This window comes from Leptonychotes weddellii, chromosome X (genome assembly GCF_054177405.1).
Source record: "Leptonychotes weddellii isolate Sample4059 chromosome X, ASM5417740v2, whole genome shotgun sequence".
Lineage (NCBI taxonomy): Eukaryota > Metazoa > Chordata > Mammalia > Carnivora > Phocidae > Leptonychotes > Leptonychotes weddellii.
In genome coordinates this window covers 155,861-175,942 of record NC_138385.1, presented here as the reverse complement: position 1 = coordinate 175,942, position 20,082 = coordinate 155,861, and the positions used below count along the sequence as shown (strand labels likewise).

At 37.4% G+C, this 20,082-nt stretch overlaps 1 long non-coding RNA gene across 1 annotated transcript in view; it reads right to left on the bottom strand.

Moving 5' to 3' along the window:
• LOC145717745 (uncharacterized) overlaps window positions 1-20,082 on the bottom strand; it is a 142,809-nt gene that overhangs the window by 37,464 nt on the left and 85,263 nt on the right. The gene's annotated exons all lie outside the window — the stretch shown is intronic.

Sequence of the window (20,082 nt, the reverse complement as noted above, 5' to 3'; positions counted from 1 at the left end):
TGAGCACTTTTTCATGTGTCTGTTGGCCATTTGGATGTCTTCTTTGGAAAAATGTCTGTTCATGTCTTCTGCCCATTTCTTGATTGGATCATTTGTTCTTTGAGTGTTGAGTTTGGTAAGTTCTTTATAGATTTTGGATACTAGCCCTTTATCTGATATGTCATTTGCAAATATCTTCTCCCATTCTGTCGGTTGTCTTTTGGTTTTGTTGACTGTTTCTTTTGCTGTGCAAAAGCTTTTTATCTTGATGAAGTCCCAATAGTTCATTTTTGCCCTTGCTTCCCTTGCCTTTGGTGATGTATCTAGGAAGAATTGCTGCAGCTGAGGTTGAAGAGGTTCCTGCCTGTGTTCTCCTTTAGGATTTTGATGGACTCCTGTCTCACATTTAGGTCTTTCAACCATTTTGAACAACAGTCTTTTCAACAAATAGTGTTGGGAAAACTGGACAGCAACATGCAGAAGAATGAAATTGGACCACTTTATTACACCATGCATGAAAAATAAACTCAAAGTAGTTTTTCATAATATTCTCATAATTGTATTTTTGTGGTGTTGGTGATTATTTATCCTCTCTCTTTTTGGTGATTTTATTTATTTGATTCCTTTCTGTGTTTTGTGTGTGTGTGTGTGTGTGTGTGATAAGTCTGACTAAAGGTTTATAAGTTCTGCTGATTTTTTCAAAGAACCCCATGTCCTGGTTTCATTGATCTGTTCTATTGTTTGTTTTGTTTTAGTTTCTATATCATTTATTTCTGCTCTTTATTGTTTCCTTTCTTGTGGTGAATTTGGGTTCTTTGTTTTTCTTTTTCTAGTCCCTTTAGGTGCAATGTGAGGTTGTTTATTTGTGATTTTTCTTGATTCTTTAGGTAGTCATGTATTTCTGTAAACTTCCCTCTTAGAACGTTTTTGCTGAATCCCAAAGGTTTGGGACCATTATGTTTTCATTTTCATTCATTTCCATGTATTTTTTTATTTCTTCTTTTATTTCCTGGTTCAGTCATTCATTGTTTAGTGACATGCTGTTTAACCTCCATGTATTTGTGATCTTTCCAGACTTTTTCTTGTGGTTGACTTCTGGTTAATAGCATTGTGGTCACAAAAGGTGCATGGCATGATTTTGATCTTCTTGAATTTGTTGAGGCTTGTTTTGTGGGCTAGCATTTGATCTATTCTGGGGAATGTTCCATGTGCAGTTGAAAAGAATGTGTATTCTGTTTTAGGATGGAATGTTCTGAATATATCTGTTAAATCCATCTGTTCAAGTGTGTCATTCAAAGCCATTGTTTCCTTGTTGATTTTCTGTTTAGATGATCTGTCCATTGATGTAAGTGGGGTGTTAAAGTCCCCTACTATTTTTTCATTATTATTATTAGTTCCTTTGTATTTGTTTTAATTGTATTATGTATTTGTTGCTCCTATGTTTAGTGCATAAATATTTATAATTGTTATATCTTCTGTTATATATCTTTTATCCCCTTTATTATTATATGGTGTCCTTCTTTGTCTCCTATTACAGTCTTTGTTTTAAAGTCTGTTTTTTCCAAAATTATTATTGCTACTCTGATTTTCTTTTGACATCCATTGAATAGTAAATATTTCTTCATCATCTCACTCTGATTCTGCAGGTGTCTTTAGGTTTAATGGATAAAGAAGATGTGGTAAATATATACAATGGATTATAACTCAGCCATCAAAAAGGATGAAATCTTACTATTTACAATAATGTGGATGGAACTGAAGGATATTATGCTAAGCAAAATAAGTCAATCAGAGAAAGACAACTATCATATGGTTTCACTCATAGTGGAATTTAAGAAACAAAACAGTGGATCGTAGGGGAAGGGAGGAAAAAATAAAATAAGACAAAATCAGGGAGAGAGACAAACCATAAGAGATTCTTAACTATAGGAAACGAAATGAGGGTTGCTGGAGGGGAGGTTGGTGAGGGGATGGGGTAATTGGGTGATGGGGAGGGCACATGATGTAATGAGAACTGGGTGTTATAAGCAACTGATGAATAACTGAACTCTGCATCTGAAACTAATGATATACTACATGTTAACTAAATTTAAATAAAATGAGATATTAAAAAAAGAAAATGAGTCTCTTGTAGGCAGCAATATCTTTTCTTATTCATTCTGTCACCCTATGTCTTCTGTTTGGAGTGTTTAGTCCATTTACTTTCAGAGTAATTATTGATAGATATGTATTTAGTGCCATTTCTTATTTGTTTTGTGGTTGTTTCTGAAGATTTTCTCTGATCCTTTCTTGTCTTTTTGATTTGCTGATTTTCTTTAGTGATATATTTTTATTTCCTTCTCTTCATTCTTCACATATTTATTAGTGGTTTTTGATATATGGTTACCATTAGGTTTGTATATAACATCTTATGCATATAGCAGAAGTCTATATTAAGTTGATGGTCATTTAAGTTGAACCCATTCTCTTTTCTCCTCCCCATGTTTTAGGTATATGTTGTTAATTTTATATTCTTTATTGTGTGAGTTCCTTGACTGATTTTTTTTTGCAGAAATATTCATGTTCACTGCTTTGTATTTCCTACCTCTACATTGTCATTTTTGGTATCTCCTTTCCACTCAAAGAGTCCCTTTAATATTTTTTGCAGAGCTGTTTAGTGGTCATGAACTCCTTTAGTTTTTGTTTGGGAAACTCTTTATCTCTTATTCTATTCTGAATGATAGCCTTGCTGTATAGAGTATTCTTGGTTACAGATTTTTTCATTTAGCATTGTGCTACTCCCGTCTGCCTTGCAAAGTTTCTGTCAAAAAATCTCCTATAAGCCTCATGAGTTTTCCTTTGTAAATTATTGTCTTCTTTGCCGCTTTTAAATTTTTGTCTTTACCACTATATTTTGCCAATTTAATTACAATATGTCTTGGTGTGCATCTGCTTTTCTTGATTTTGATTTCTCTGTGCCTCCTGGATCTGGGTATTTGTTTTCTTCCCCAGATGAGGGAAGTTGTCAGCTATTATTTCTTCAACTAGTCTACTCCCTTTTCTCTCTCTTCTGGGACTCCTATATTGTGAAAATTATTAAATTTGATGGAATCACTGAGTTCCCTGTCTATTCTCATTTTGTGCAATTCTTTATCCTCTCTTTTGTTCAGCTCCATTACTTTCCATTACTCTGTCCTCTAGGTCACTAATTCATTCCTCTGCTTCTTCTAGCCTGCTGTTCATTCCCTCTTGTGTTTCTTATTTTGTTTATTGATGTGTTATTCCTTATCTCTGTTTTAAGGGTCTCACTGATGTTTTCCACTCTTTTCTCACATCCAGTGAGTGTCTTTATGATCATTACTTTAAATTCTCTATCAGGCATGTTACTTATATCTGTTTCACTTAGATCTCTGGCGGTGGTCTAATTCTGTTCTTTCATTTGGGATAAATTTCTCTGTGTTCTCATTTTGTCAAAGCCTCTGTGCCTGTTTCTGTGTGTTAAGAAAGTCAGCTAAGTCTCTTGCTCTTGAGAGTAATGGCCTTATGAAGAAGAGGTCCTATTGTGCCCTACCATGTAGTGTTCCCTGTTCTCCAGGGTCTGGAGCTTCTGACTATCTCCAATGTGTGCTGCATGTGCTCTGTTGCTTTGTTCTGAATGTTTTCCCTCAGGCCAGTCATCTTCAGAGGATGTCTTTGACTGCTGTGGGCAGTGTTTGGTTCCTGGCCTGAATGTGGTGCATTTTAACTAGGTGTGTTCTGGTCTTTTTGTGAATTGAGACCTGTTGCCACCACCACTGGAATGAGGCTCCACAAAACTCTTAAACAGGAGATGTAGCGTGAACAGGGGTCTGGGCCAGTCTTGGGGAGGGGGCCTACATGCTGGGACTGAGGCAAGCTAACTGGGAGAGGTGGTTCCATGGGAGCCCAGGGATTGTGTAGGTGAGGCTTGGTGTAAGCAAGTTAGTAGTGTCAGTGCTGCCCTGGTTCCCACAGGTGGCCCTGCCTATGCTTATGCTGAGGGGTAAGAGATGGAAATGGTGCTGGCTAGCCTTTGTCCCCAGAGGGGTCTCTCCTAAATGCTGCCTTTCTGGGATGTGCTCCAAGATGTGCAAATTACCTCCCCACTGTGTCCTTGTGCTCTTCAGGTGAGCTGTTTCCCTTGTCTGCTCTCCAAGAACAGCATAATACCCTCAGGGTTCTATCCTAGACAAGCCTGCTGACCTTTAAAACTCAGGGCTTTAAGCTCAGCTCATTGCAAGAACTCATGAAATTCTATCACTTTCCAAGCCAATTGCTATGGGGATTCATTTTCCCTATGTGCTTCCCTGTGTGCTAGTCTGTCACTAAACCTTCATGATTACAGCTCCTTCACCCACTGTAGTGGCCATGATCCGTTTTTCTCCCAAACCATGTCTCTGCACTTCCTACTTTCTTGATATGGCCTCTTCTCTACCTTTCATCATGGAGTTTGTTCTGCCAGTGTTCAGGTCAATTTCTGGGATATTTGGGATGATTTGATAGTTATCCAGTTGTATTCATGGGATGAGGTGAGACTAGGATCCTCCTACTCCATTGCTACCTTCCCACACCCCCTAGATATTGGAAGTTTAAGGAGAGAGTAGATGGTATACAATAGTCATCTAGAGAACGTGTTATGAAAATGTCATAGCATTGCCAGGCAGTGCTAAAGGCCCTCTGAGGTTAATGGTCATGAATTTGAAGATGAAAATTAAATGGAGATCAAACCAGTTAAAATGAAAACAGAGAAAGTGAAGAATTGGGTTTAAGCAGGTTTGGGATTATTTTTTCTGGAGAGTATAATGAATGGAAAGAAGAGCAAAGGAGTTAATGGTATATGCCTGGGAGTTATTGTAATAGTGGACCATGAAATATAAAATTATAAAAAGGAAAGTAGTAGTAAAAGGTCAATGGATTGGAGTTCCCAGAAAGGTCAAGAAAATATTGAAATTGGGACATTACAAGGAGTGAGCAAAAAAGATAGGGGAAAATGGCTTGAGAAGGAAGATGTTAAAATTGAGACTATATACATAGTGCAGTTATTTATTAAAGGAAAGCAGGAAAACCAATTTTGAGGCTCAGTTTCCAGAAACAATTGCCCAGGGCCAATGCCACAGAACTGGTCTGATTCGAAAAACTGTTGCTACTGCATTATATGCCAACAAATTGACTTTACTGCAACAGCTACTGCTGCCAGTACTGATGCCACTACTTTATTAAGAACTTGACCTTGCAATCTCTGCCATCCTTCAAAGCCAAGTTCCTTCACTGCTATCTGTTCCAGCAAAATAGAAACCACACAGTACCACTTTATTCATGTCTGCAATTCCAAATCAAATTCTCATGCTGGGGCATCTGATTGGTAGACACTAAGTCATATTCCTACATCTTAGTTTCAACACAGACAAGAAGTTTGAGTTTTGACTTTTACATTTGATAGGTAAATATTATAATGCAAGAATTTCCCAAATATCAAAAGGCCATTCATGATATGTTGGTCAGACACAATATGACAAAATTTTACTATAGATATTTTTAGAAATTAAAAACCTAATTGTCAAAAATTTACCCATTGCTAAAGGAGTGAGTATTCATGCAACTAAAACTAGAGTTATACTTTAGTTGAAGATTGAACACAGAGATTCTCCCAAGATGCAACACAAAAAGCAAAAAGCGAAAAGATAAGAAAAATTCAGAGACATGCAGATCTTTCTGAGAATCCCAATATTTATTTAATGAGAGCTTCAGAAAGGACAGCAAGGGAACAGAAGGGAAGATAAAGGAGAGACAGATAGGCAGACAGAAAGAAAAGGAAAGAAAGGAGAGGAGAGGAGAAGAGAGGGGAGGGGAAGGGAGGGGAAAGGAAGGGAGGGGAGAGGAAGGGAGGGGAGGGAAGGGAAGGGAGGGGAGGGAAGGGAAGGAGAGGAGAGGAGAGGAGACGAGAGGAAAGGAAAGGAAAGGAAAAGAGAGAGAGGAAGGAAAGAAGGAAGAAGAAGGAATCAAAGAAATGCTGTACTAAAATGTCCTTAAATTGAAGAATAACTTATATCTTTATAAGTCATTATATAAGACTTTAAATCTTAGGATAAGATTTAAAGAGTCCACCAAAGGGACTCTGGTGAAGACGGTGGAGTAGGAAGATCCTGAGCTTACCTTGTCCCATGGATACAACTAGATAACACAGCATCAGTGTAACTAACCCAGAAAATGACCCAAAGACTGGCAGAACAGACTCTCCACAGCTAAATGTAGAGATGAGGCCACATCAAAGAGTGTAGGAAGGGCAGAGATACAGTCGGGAGCTAAACAGATCCTCGACTGCCCACAGGAAGGAGGTTGCTTCAGGCATAGAGAGGGGACAAAAACACCCTCACTCCAGGCACCCCAGGCTTGGGGAACCCACAGGGGGAAGATGAATCCCCATAACATTTGGCTTTGAAAATCAGAGGGGCCAAATTTCAGGAGTTCTTATAGTTAGTGGGGTTTAACACCTGGAACTTTAAAAATCAGTGGGCTTTGCTCTGGGAGAGCTGAGAGGGTGATAGGAAATTGAGTCCCCACCCTTAAAGAGATAGCACAACAGACAGGCCTGATAGATATATCACAGAAGCAGCAGTTTGAAAAACACCTGGGGTGTATAGGAAGGAGATTTATTTACTAATTTCAGAGCATGTGCTGGAGGAGCAGGGATCACTGGGAAACTTGTCCAGGAACAAAGGAGCTGTCAGTGCCATTTCCTTCTCCAGTCCCCTGCCTTGACACAGCACACCTGCAGGAACCAGCACAGTGCCAACACTCACTACCTAACTTGCTAACCGTGTACCCTACTCCCATGTTCTCTTGTGGACATGCTCCCTCTGGCCCCATGTTTTCTAAAGCTGTTCTAGTTCCCCTCACACAGAAAATTTGCACAAACCTTGCTAACACCATATGTCCTGCCCATGTGCATGATTCTGTGGATCTGCCCCCTCCAACTTGACCTGCCTTGGTTCCCAGTGGCTGCAGGTCCCATCCCACAAGAGACTGCAATAAACCTTGATGGCACCATGTGCCCCACCCCCATGTTCTCCTGCAGACCTGTCCCCTCTAATATGCCCTTGGCCAGAGCCCATCCAAAGCAGTGTCACAAGCCTGGGGTGTGCAAGCAGCCCTGACAGGGGCCAGCATCATGCCAAAGTGACTCCTACCCTGGGGAGAAGGGAAGATAATCACACACACTAGACTGCAGCTCAAGCAGTGGGCTAGGGGCAGACATCTGACTGCAGGCCCTGGCCACCAACAAAAGCTTCTCAGAGAAAATTCCCTGCAATTCAGTACTGCTGCTTCTATAGCAAATGCCTGGTCTGACTAAACTCAAGCCCAAGGCAACCCCAGACTGGCCCATAAACAACATGGGGACCAAACCCTGTTCACAACAAGCAATGAGAGCCATTTCAGATGGCTGGACTAAAGGCAAATGTAGCTCAGCCACGACAGTAGGGCACACTCAACACACATAGTAGATATTCCTGAAGCACCAGGTTCTTCAGAGCACTACACTGCAGGACACTACAGGATCTTTTCTCCATAAGGTCACTACTTTCTAGAGCAAGAGATGTCGTTGACTTTCTGAACACATAGAAACAGACACAGAGAGTTAGACAAAATGAGGAGACAGAGGAATATGTTCCAAATGAAAGAACAGGACAAAATCACAGCAAGAGAGCTAAACAAAACCAAGATAAGTAATGGAGAATTTAAAGTAATGATCATAAAGATACTCACTGGACTTAAGAAAAGAGTGGAGGACTTCAGTGAGACCCTTAACAAAGAGATAGAAAATATAAAAAAGGAAATAATCAAAGATGAAGAACTCAATAACTGAAATTAAAATTAGATGGAATAAATAGTAGACTAGAGGAAGCAGAAGAATGGATCAGTGACCTGAAGGACAGAGTAATGGAAAGCAACCATGCTGAACAGAAGAGAGAAAAATAAATAAAAAATGAAAACAGACAGGGAATTCAGTGTCACCATCAAGCATTATAATACTCAATAATACAGATCTCAGGAGAAGAGAGAGAAAAGAGAGCAGAAATTTTATTTGAAGAAATAATGTCTGGAAACTTCTTGAATCTGAGGAAAGAAACAAAAATCGAGATCCAGGAGTCACAGAGAGTCCCCAAGGAAATCAACCCAAGGAGGTCCACACTAAGACACATAGTAATTAAAATGGCAAAAAGTAATGATAGAGAGAATTTTAAAAGCAGCAATAGAAAAGAAGATAGTTACATACAAAAACCCCATAAGGCTGTAAGCTGATTTTTCAACAAAACTTTGCAGGCCAGAGGGAGTGGCATGACATATTAAAAGTGCTGAAAGAGAAAAATCTGCAGCCAAGAATACTTTATCCAGCAAGGCTATCATTCAGAATAGAAGGAGAGATAGAGTTTCCCAAACAAACAAAAACAAAAGGAGTTCATGACCACCAAACCAGCTCTACAAGAAATGTAAAAGTGGACTCCTTGAGTGGAAAGGAAAGACCATAAGTAGTAGTAAGAAAAGAAAGAAGCACAAAAACAATAAAAATAAGTATATCTATAAAAATAAGTCAAGGGATTCACAAAATTATAAGATGTAAAATATGATACCATATACCTAACATGTGGAGGTGGGGAGAGGAGTAAATAGTGGGTTCACACTTAAGCAACCATCAATTTAACATAGACTGCTATATGCATAAGATGTTACATGCAAACATAATGGTAACCACAAATCAAAAACCAGTAATAGATATGCAAAAAATAAAGAGGAAGAAATTCAAGTGTGTCACTAAAGAAAGCCAACAAACTGTGAGAAGAGAGAATAGGAGAAGAAAGGAGCAGAGAACTACAAAAACAATCACAAAACAAGAAACAAAATGCCAATAAATACATACTTATCAATAATTACTTTAAATATAAACACATAGGGTGACAGAATGGATAAAAAAGCAAGACCCATCTATAAGCTGCCTACAAGAGACCCATTTTATTTTATTTTATTTATTATTTTATTTTATTTATTTTTTACAAGAGACTTATTTTAAATTATTTTTAAAGATTTATTTATTTGAGAGAGAGAAAGAGTGGGGAGGGGGCAGAGGGAGAGAATCTTCAAGCAGATTCCCCACTGAGCATGGAGCCTGAGGTGGGTCTCAATCCCAAGACCCATGAGATCATGACCTAAGCCAAAACCAAGAACTGAATGCTTAACTGACTGACCCACATAGGCGCCCTGAGACCCATTTTAGAACTAAAAACATCTGCAGATTGAAAGCGAAGGGATGAAAAGCATATTACACAAATGGAAGTGAAAAGAAAGCTGGGGCAGCAATACTTATATTGGAGAAAATAGGCTTTAAAAAAAAGATTGTAACAAGAGACAAAGAAGGTCATTATATAATCATAAAGGGGACAATCCAAAAAAAAATAATTGTAAATATGAAGCCAACATGGGAGCACCCAAATACATAAAGCAGTTAATAACAAGCATAAGGGAACTAATTGATAGTAATACAATAGTAGTAGGGACCTTGAACACCCCACTTACATCAATGGACAGATCATCCAATCAGAAAATCAACAAGGAAAAGTGGCTTTGAATGAAACATTGGACCAGATGGGTCTAACATATATTCAGAACAGTCCATCCTAAAACAGCAGAATATACATTCTTTTCAATTGCACATGGAGCATTCTCCATAATAGGTCACACATTCGGCCACAAAACAAGTCTCAGCAAACACAAAAGGATGAAAGTCATACCATGCATCTATTCATCACAATGCTATGAAACTAGAAATCAACCACATGAAAAAATCTGGAAAGAACACAAATACATGGCTGTTAAGTAACATGTTACTAAACAGTGAATGGGTTAAACAGGATCTCAGAGAAGTAATCAAAAATTACTGGAGACAAATGAAAATAAAAACACAACAGTCCAAAATCTTTGGGATGCAGCAAAAGCAATTCTAAGAGGGAAGTTTAAAGCAATCCAGGCCTACCTCAAGAAGCAAGAAAAATCTCAAAAGGCTGAATCTTACACCTAAAGTAGCTAGAAAAAGAAGAACAAACAAAAACCCAAAACAAGTAGAAGGAAGAAAATACTGAAGATTGGAGCAGAAATAAATGATATAGAAAGTAAAAAAGCAATAGAACAGATCAATGAAACCAGGAGCTGGTTCTTCGAAAAGATCAAAAAAATCGATAAACCTTTAAGCAGACTCATTAAAAAAAAGGGACAGGACTCAAATAAACAAAATCAGAAATGAAAGAGGAGAAATAAAAACCAACACCACAGAAACACAAAGGATTATGAGAATATTATGAAAAATTATATGCCAAAAAATTGGGCAACCTAGAAGAAATGGATAAATTCCTGGAAACATATAACCTCTCAAACTAAATCAGGAAGAAATAGAAAATTTGAACACACAGATTACCAGCAATAAAATTGAATAAGTAATCAAAAAACTCCCAACAAACCAACTCCCAACAAACAAAAGTCCAGGACCAGATGGCTTCACAAGGGAATTCTACTAAACATTTACAGAAGAGTTAACACCTATTCTACTGAAACTTTTCCAAAAAATAAAAGAGGAAGGAAAGCTTTCAAATTTATTCTATGAGGCCATCATTACCCTGATACCAAAACCAGATAAAGACACTACAAAAAAAGAGAACTACAAACCAATATCTCTGATGAACATAGATGCAAAAGTCCTCAACAAAATATCAGCAAACTGAATCTAACAATACATTAAAAAAATCATTCACCATGATCAAGTCGGATCTATTCCTGTGATACAAGTCTGGTTCAATATTTGCAAATCAATCAATGTGATAGATTACATCAACAAGAGAAACCATATTATCACTTCAAAGGATGCAGAAAAAAGCATTAGACAAAGTACAACGTCCATTCATGATAAAAACCCCCAACAAAGTAGGCTTAGAGGAAACATACCTCAACATCATAAAGGCCATATGTGAAAAACCTACAACTAACACCATACTCAATTGTGAAAACCTGAGAGCTTTGCCCCTAAGGTCAGGAACAAGACAAAGATGTCCACTATCACCACTTTTAATCAACATAGTACTGGAAATCCTAGACACAGCAATCAGACAACAAAAAGAAATAAAAGGCATCCAAACTGGTAAGGAAGACATACAATTTCACCCTTTGCAAATGACGTGATATTCTATATAGAAAACCCTAAAGACTCCACCAAAAAACTACTAGAACTAATAAATGAACTCAGAAGATCGTGGGATACAAAATCAATATTCAGAAATCCATTGCATTTCTATTCACTAATAATGAAGTAGCAGAAAGAAATTAAGGGATCAATCCCATTTACAACTGCACCAAAAATAATAAAATACCTAGGAATAAACTTAACCAAGGAGGTGCAAGACCTGTAGTCTGAAAGCTATAAAACTTTGATGAAAAGAATTGGACACAAATGGAAAGATATTCCATGCCAATTGATGGAAGACTAAATATTGTTAAAATGCCCATACTACCCAAAGCAATCTACAGATTTAAATGATTTCTATAAAAATAACAATGCGTTTTTCACAGAGATAGAAAAACAACCCTAAAGTTTGTATGGAAGCACAAAAGATCCTGAATAGCCAAAGCAACCTTGAAAAAGAAGAACAAAACTGGAGGTATCACAATCCCAGATTTCAAGATATACTACAAAGTTGTAGTAATGAAAACAGTATGGCAGTGGCACAAAAAAGGACAGATTAATGGAATAGAATACAAAGTTCGTCAGTAAACCTAAGATTATATGGTTAATTATTCTTCAACAAAGGAGGCAAGAATATGCACAAAAAAGACAGTCTCTTCAACCAATGCTGTTGGGAAAACTGGACAGCTACATGTAAAACAATAAAACTGGACTGCTTTCTTACACCATACACAAAAATAAACTCAAAACAGATCAAGGAACTAAATGTGAGACCTGAAACCATAAGAATCCTAGACAAGATCACAGGCAGTAATTTCTCTGACATCAGCCATAGGAACATTTTTCTAGATATGTCTCCTGAGGCAAAGGAAACAAAAACAAAAAAGCAAAATTAAGTTTTGGGACTACATCAAAATAAAAAGCTTCTGTACAGTGAAGGAAACAATCAACAAAACTAAAAGACAGCCTACTGAATGGGAGAAAATATTTGCAAATGATATACGTAATAACTGGTTAGTATCCAATATTTATAAAGAACTTATACAACTCAACACCCCAAAAACAAATAATCCAATTTAAAAATGGGCAGAGGACATGAACAAACATTTCTCCAAAGGAAACATATAGGTGGCCAACAGACATACGAAAAGATGCTCAACATTATTCATTATCAGGGAAATGCAAATCAAAACCACCATGAGATATCACCTCACACCTGTCAGAATGGTGAAAATAAAAAACACAAGACAATAGGAATATGGGGAAAAGAGCACTTCCAAAGACGATCTCCAAATGGTCAAAAAGGCATACAAAAAGTGCTTATAAGCAAAAGTAACACTGCCACGAGATACCGTCACATGCATACTACAATGTTTACAAGGAAGAAGACAGGCCAAGTGTTGGAAATAACGTGAAGCAACTAGAAAGAACTCTTAACACTGTTAATGGGAGAATCAATTAGTACAACCACTTTGGAAAATTGTCAGTGGTAGCCATAAGTTTGAACATGCAGTGATTTTGAGTAAGCTTCTGTTTACTTACAGCTAAAATGAAGACAGTATTTCACAAAGTTATTGTAAGTATAAAATTAAAAGTGTTTATATTTAAAAAATTAAAAAAACCACAAGAAACAAATGTTGGCAAGGATGGTGAAACCCTCCTGTGCTGTTAGTGGGAATGCAAACTGGTGAAGCTACTCTGGAGAACAGTATGGAGGTTCCTCAAAAAATTAAAAATAGAATTACCATATGATCTAGTAATTCTCCTACTGGTTATATACCCAAAGAATATGAAAACAGTAATTCAAGAAGATATATGCACCCCTATGTTTATTGCAGTATTATTTGCAATAGCCAAATTATGGAAGCAGCCTAGTGTCCATTGATAGATGAATGGATAAAGAAGATGTGGCATATATATATACAATGGAATATTCTTCAGCCATAAACAAGAATGAAATCTTCTTATTTGCAACACAATGAATGGATTTAGAGAGTATAGTGCTAAGTGAAATATTCAGTGAAATACAAATACTATATGATTTCACTCAAATGTGGAATTTAAGAAAGAAAACAAACAAGCAAGGAAAAAGAGATAAACCAAAAAACAGACTGTTAGCTATAGAGAGCAAACTCATACTTACCAGAGGGTGGAGTGGGGGAGGGGAAATGGGTGAAATAGGTGAAGGGGATTAAGAATACACTTAGCATGATGAGCACTGAGAAATGTATAGAATTGCTGGATCACTATATGGTATACCAGAAACTAATATAACACTGTATACTACAATTAAAATTTTTAAAATATATTAAATAAATACACAGTCCACCAAGTCTCAAGAAGGAAGAATGGTAAGAATGGCACATATCTAGATAGATCTTAGTAAAAAATTTAAATTCTAAAGTCAAAGAAAATATTCTCTTCAAGTCATCTTTGTGTAGTACATAAACTACACATTCCTATGGTATAGCTCTGCCTGATCACTAACTCATCCATACAGCAAAATAAATTCAAATGGACTGAAGATTATCAAAAAATATGAAATCATCCAAATATAAAATTACTAGAAGAAAATATGGGGAGATATGGTGCAAAACTGAGAAGTCATAATCCCATAACAAAAAAAGATCAATCAGTTTGACTACATAACAATTTAAAATATTTGCAAAACATGAATTTATAAATGAAGTTAAAAAGCCAATGGGAAACTGATAAAAATGTATCTTTATGCTAAAGGCCTAATTGCCTTAATATTTATATATTAATATTTAAATGTATATATTAAGTTCTTATAGGTCCATAATGAAAACACAACTCAATAGAAAAATGGACAAAGAATATGCAAATGCAGTTCTCAGATTGAGAAATATGATTAGCCAATATTTATGTGAAAATATGTTGACTCTTACTGTTTTTAAAAATTCACAGTATCAGTTTTTATTTTTCAGATGGAAAAATGTCAAGAAATGTGATATACTTTGTTAGCAAGAATGTTAGAAAAAGAGCATCCTTCTAAACTCTTGGTGGCAGTGTAAATTGGTGCCAGTTTTTTGGAGAACAATTTGGTAATATTAAGTAAAATTAAAATACATGTATTCTTTGTCCCAGCATTTTTCACGTTAGAAATTTATCCTACAAATAGACTAGCACAAATATCCAAAAATACATGTAAAGGTATTTATTGCAGTGTTGTCTGTAATACAAAAAATCCTGAAAACATTCTAAACGTCTATCAGCCAGAGATTACATTTTAATATAAATGAAATCATACAATATGTGGTCTTTTACTTCTGGTTTCTTTCATTTATTGTGACTTTTAAAGGTTCATCCACACTGTCGCATGAATAAGTACCACATTCCTTTTTGTGGCTAAACAATATTCCGTTGTGTGGATATACAACATTTAATTTATCCAGTCATCAGGTTGTGGACATTTGGGTTGTTTCTACCTTTGGCTATTTTAAATTATGCTGCTATTAATATTTGTATACAGGTTTTTGCGTGGATGTAGGTTTTCAATTCTTTTGGATATATATTTAGAAATAGAATTTCTATATCATAGAAGTTCATGTTTAACATTTTGAGTTTCAAACTGTTTTTCAAAGTGAACCATTTTACAATCTTGCCATCAGTATATGAAGCTTCCAATTTCTCCATATCGCTGTCAACACTTGTTATTGTCTGTTGTTTTGATTTTAACCATCCTAGTTGGTAAGAGGAGGTAATTAATTATGTTTTGCTTTGCATTTTCCTAATAACCCATGATGTTGAGCATCTTTTCATGCACACATTCACTATTTGTATGTCTTCTTTGGAGAACTGTCTATTCAAATCCTTTGCCCATTTTTCAATTTAGTTACTCGTTTTTGTTGTTGAGTTTAAAGATTTCTTTATCTATTGTGGATGCAAGTTCCTTATCAGATACATGATTTGAGAACATTTTATCCCATTCTGTGTGTTGTATTTTCACTTTCTTGACGATATGTTTGTTAGCAAAAAAAGTTTTGATTTTGGAGAAGTGCAATGTATCTATTTTTTCTTTTGTCATTTGTGCTTTTGTTGTTGTATCTAAGGAAGTTTTGCATAATCTGAGGTCATAAAGATTTACTCCTATGCTTATTTCTAAGAATGTTGTTTGTAGTTTTGGCTCATACATTGTGTTGATAATCCATTTTGAGTTGATTTGTGTATATGGTTTGAAGTAGAGGTCTAACTTCATTCTTTTGCATGTAACTATTTGGTTGTCCCAGTGCAATTTGTTGAAAAGACTATTCTTTTCCCCCATTAAATTGTCCTGACACTCTTATAGAAAATCAATTAACCATAATTGTAAGAGGTTATTTCTGGACTCCCAATTCTACTGCATTGATGTATATGTCTATTCTTATGCCTGTACTACACTGTCTTGATTCCTACAGTTTTGTAGTAAGTTTTGAAGTTAGAAAGATTGAGTACTCCTATTTTGTCCTTTTCAAGATTGTTTTTGCTATTCTGTGTCCCCTTGAATTTCCATATAAATTTTTGGATTCATCAACTTCTGCAAAAAATCCAGCTAGGATTTTGATAGGGGTTGTGTTGAATCTGTTGGGGAGTACTGCCATCTTAATAAGACTAACAAGTCTGATAAGAAGACTTATTAAATCTTCTGATCCATGAACACGGAATGCCCCTCTATTTATTTAGGTCTCCTTCAACTTTTTTCAACAATATTTTGTATTTTCCAGTGTATAAGTCTTGCACTTTTTTTTTTTAAAGATTTTATTTATTTATTTGAGAGAGAGAGAATGAGAGAAGAGAGCATGAGAGGGAGGAGGGTCAGAGGGAGAAGCAGACTCCCTGCCGAGCAGGGAGCCTGATGAGGGACTCGATCCCGGGACTCCAGGATCATGACCTGAGCCGAAGGCAGTCGCTTAACCAACTGAGCCAGCCAGGCGCCCTGAAGTCTTGCACTTCTTTTGTTAAATTTAATCCTAAGTATTTTATCCTTTATGATGCTATTGTAAATGAAATTGTTTTCTTAATTTCATTTTCAGATTCTTCATAGCTAGTGTATAGAAATACAATTTATTTTTGTATATTGATCTTGTATCTTGTCATCTAGCTGAATGTGTGTGTACCTTTGTGTGTGTGTGTGTGTTTTAGATAAATTGCTCAGGAAGTCTGTTACAAATAATAATCACAGGCTGTTGGGTAATAGTAGTGGAGAAAAGCAAGTCATTTGTATTGTTGAATTGTAATCCATTGTATGGATATAACCACTCCACCACTCATCCCCTGTAATTGGTGCAGAATTTGCAATAAAACTGTAAAAATTGTTTGGGTCCTGATGAACTCACATAGTCTAACTGGAGAGTAAAGAGATTATCAATGCCTAAGATTCAGAATTAGTAAAAAAGTGAAAGCAAAGTCCTTTCTAATTCATTCCTGCTTAACTCCAGTTTCTCTGAATTCCTTCACATTTTGCTTTAGTAAAAGCAAAAGTTAAAAAGAGTACAATCTTCTCAGTTAGCTGAAAGCTACTTTAGATGCAGCTACTCTTCCCATTCTTCCTTCCCTCTTTATTTGCTTTCCTTGCTCCCTCTTTATTTACAAGGCATGCAATAGACATCAGTCCTACTCTAGAGAAACAGTATGGTGTGGAAGTTAAGTGCATAAGCTCTGGAATCAGACTGCCTGTGTTTAAATCTCATTTATGCTATATTTTTGCTGTTTGACCTAAGGTAACTTACCTTTAGTTCTCTTGACCTCAGTTGCCCCATCTTAAAATGGAGATGATTTTGGTGCCCTAACTTGGAGAATTTTTTTTTATGATTTTATTTATTTATTTGAGAGAGAGAGAGTGTGAGTGGGAAGGAGAGGGAGAGAGAATCTGAAGCAGACTCTACACTGAGCACAGAGCCTGACATGGGGCTCAATCCCAAGACCTCAAGATCATGATCTGAACTGAAACCAAGAGTCAGACACTTAACCAACTGAGCCACCCAGGTGCCCCTGATTCAACAATTCTGTACATTACTTAGTGCTCACCATGATAACTGTACTCTTTTTTTTTAAATTTTATTATGTTATGTTAGTCACCATACAGTACATCATTCGTTTTTGATGTAGTGTTCCATGATTCACTGTTTGCCTATAACACCCAGTGCTCCATGCACTACATGCCCTCTTTAATACCCATCACCAGGCTAACCCATCCCCCCAAGCCTCCTCCCTTCTGAAACCCTCAGTTTGTTTCCCAGAGTCCATAGTCTCTCATGGTTTGTCTCCCTGAGGAATATATGTATAAAGTATTTAGAATAGTAACAATACACTGTTAATGCTCAATAGATGCTAGCATTTCATTAATGTTACATGTCAGTTTGCACGTAAGGAGACAGACATAGTTATCTCCAGGCTGGGAATATTTAAAAATGAGTAAACAAAATATCCCATTTTAGCCTTAGGGCATCTGTATTCTCTTGACCTATTGAGGGAGGAGATTCCTAAAAGATTCTTTCTTGGGGGGCGCCTGGGTGGCTCAGTCGTTAAGCGTCTGCCTTCGGCTCAGGTCATGATCCCAGGGTCCTGGGATCAAGCCCCGCATCGGGCTCCCTGCTCAGTGGGAAGCCTGCTTCTTCCTCTCCCGCTCCCCCTGCTTGTGTTCCCTCTCTCGCTGTGTCTCTCTCTGTCAAATAAATAAATAAAATCTTAAAAAAAAAAAAAAGATTCTTTCTTAAAAAAACTGGAGACATGAAGAGGAAAGTGCCCAGAGGAGATAGTGAAGGACACCAAGAAATCAGAGAAGAGGGATAGGAAAGAGAAGAAAGTTAGAAACAGAAGAAACCAAGGAGGCCAGATAGAGGAAAGAAGGTAGTTGGGGAGAGGGAATAGAACAAGAATAAGGTTCATGAGGTTGGGGGGGGGGGTGGGGAGAGAGAGAGAGAGAGAGAGAGAGAAGGGAGGCCGACCTTGTAATACAGAGCTAAGAGCTTTATTGAAGTTTAACAGAAAAGAAACCTTGTTTGAAAGGAAGAGACTGGCTATATTTAGTACTGGGTAGGATGTCAGTTCTGAAAATAAACTGCTCCCAGAACCAAATGTAATCCTCTGTGCTGTTGTCACCTGCAGCAGGCTGGCCTCCCTTCCAGGGGAATGAGGAACATGGACACATCAGCTACCTTAGAGTTCCTGACATTGACAAGGACTTGCTTTGCTCCATTATCAAGTTTTAAAACTTCTGATTAATGTGGGGAAAAAAGTAGCATAGGTGGAGAAAGTGAAATGTGTGTTAGTATATATGTGGGGCAAGGAAGTGTCCTGCTAAATAAACCAGAATCTAAACACCATGTGGCCAGATGCTTAATACAACATTTGCTACTTCCATGGTACAATCGCAATACATGAATGTGAACCCTGGGGCCCAGGAGGTGTGATAGGCCGTATAGAAGGATACACCTGAGGTACACTTTAAGTGGCATAGAGAGAAGTCCTGTGGCCATATCATGCATATACAACTTAGGGAGCTCACATAGGGCATGCAGACAGGCCAAGGTCAGGCTACATTCGGAAAAGACAGAGACCTAAAGTACTTTTACACACACACACACACACACACACACACACACACACACACTGTGCTGGGAAAGTATAGGTGATGCCTTTCACTGAAATGGAAAAAAAAACCCAACAGGATAAAACAGGTATTTCAATGGGAGAAGATATACTTTTTTTAAGAGCAAACTCTAGCCCCAACATGGGGCTCAAACTCACAACCCCAAGATCAAGAGTCACATGCTCTACAGACTGAACCAGGCAGGTGCCCCTGTGGAAGAAAATACCACCAGAGTTCCAGGATTCTAAGTTTCAATTCTATCTTCTCATCACTTCCACTGTTACCCCTCTCTAGTCTGGACTGTTTCAGCAGCCTCTTAGCTTGCACCCTAAGCCCCTCTCCTGAATATGTACTCCACAAGGCAGCCAGAGAGATCGTTTTAAAATTACAAGTCAGATTATTTCAACTCCTCTGGATCCGGCCCTCTTCTACCTCTCCGGTTTCCTTTGCTACCAGTATCCCCTCACTTCTTGCAGTCTAGGCATGCCGACCTTCTTGCTCTTCCTAGAACATTCCAAGCACATTCTGGCCTTGGAATTTGCATTTACACTACCCTCCATGCGGGAGATGCTGTGCCCATATAACCAAATGGCTTTTTTTCTCACTTTGTTTGAGAATCAGCTCAAATGTCACCTAATGAGAGAGACTTTCCATGATGCCATACATGAACTAGCAACCCCCTTACTTTATATCACGTTTGTTGGAAAAAGAAAGATGATGGGTGGAGATGTCTGGTAAGCTGTTAGATATCTGGGTCTAGAGTTCACCTAGGAGGTCTGGACCAGATTTGGGAGTTTCCATCACTGCAGGCAAGGATAATAGTGTTTGATAATGGTCTAGAGGTAAGGGAAAACATGGTGTATTCAAGGACCATGTGTGAGTTTTTGAAAATGCAGATTTGTTGGTCTCACCCAAGATCTTTTGAATAAGATCTCTGGAGGTGAGACTTGGGAATATGTACCTTGGTAAAGTTCCACATATTATACTGATGTGCAGCCATGGTTAAGAACCACTGCTTGAAAGATACATGCACCTGCACCAAATTTACTGATAATCTCCACAATGCCAAACCAGTGGATATTTTATCTCATTTGACAACTCTGTTGGAATTGATAGTTGATCACTCAACTTCAAACACTATACTTCCTTGGCTTCCAGGCATCATACTCTGATTCTCCTGCCACATGTCTGACCATCCCTTCTCAGTCTATTTTATGGACTTCTTTCCTGCCAATCCCTTATATATCTGTGATCTCCATGGTTTTGACTTCCATTCTGTCATTCTAACATT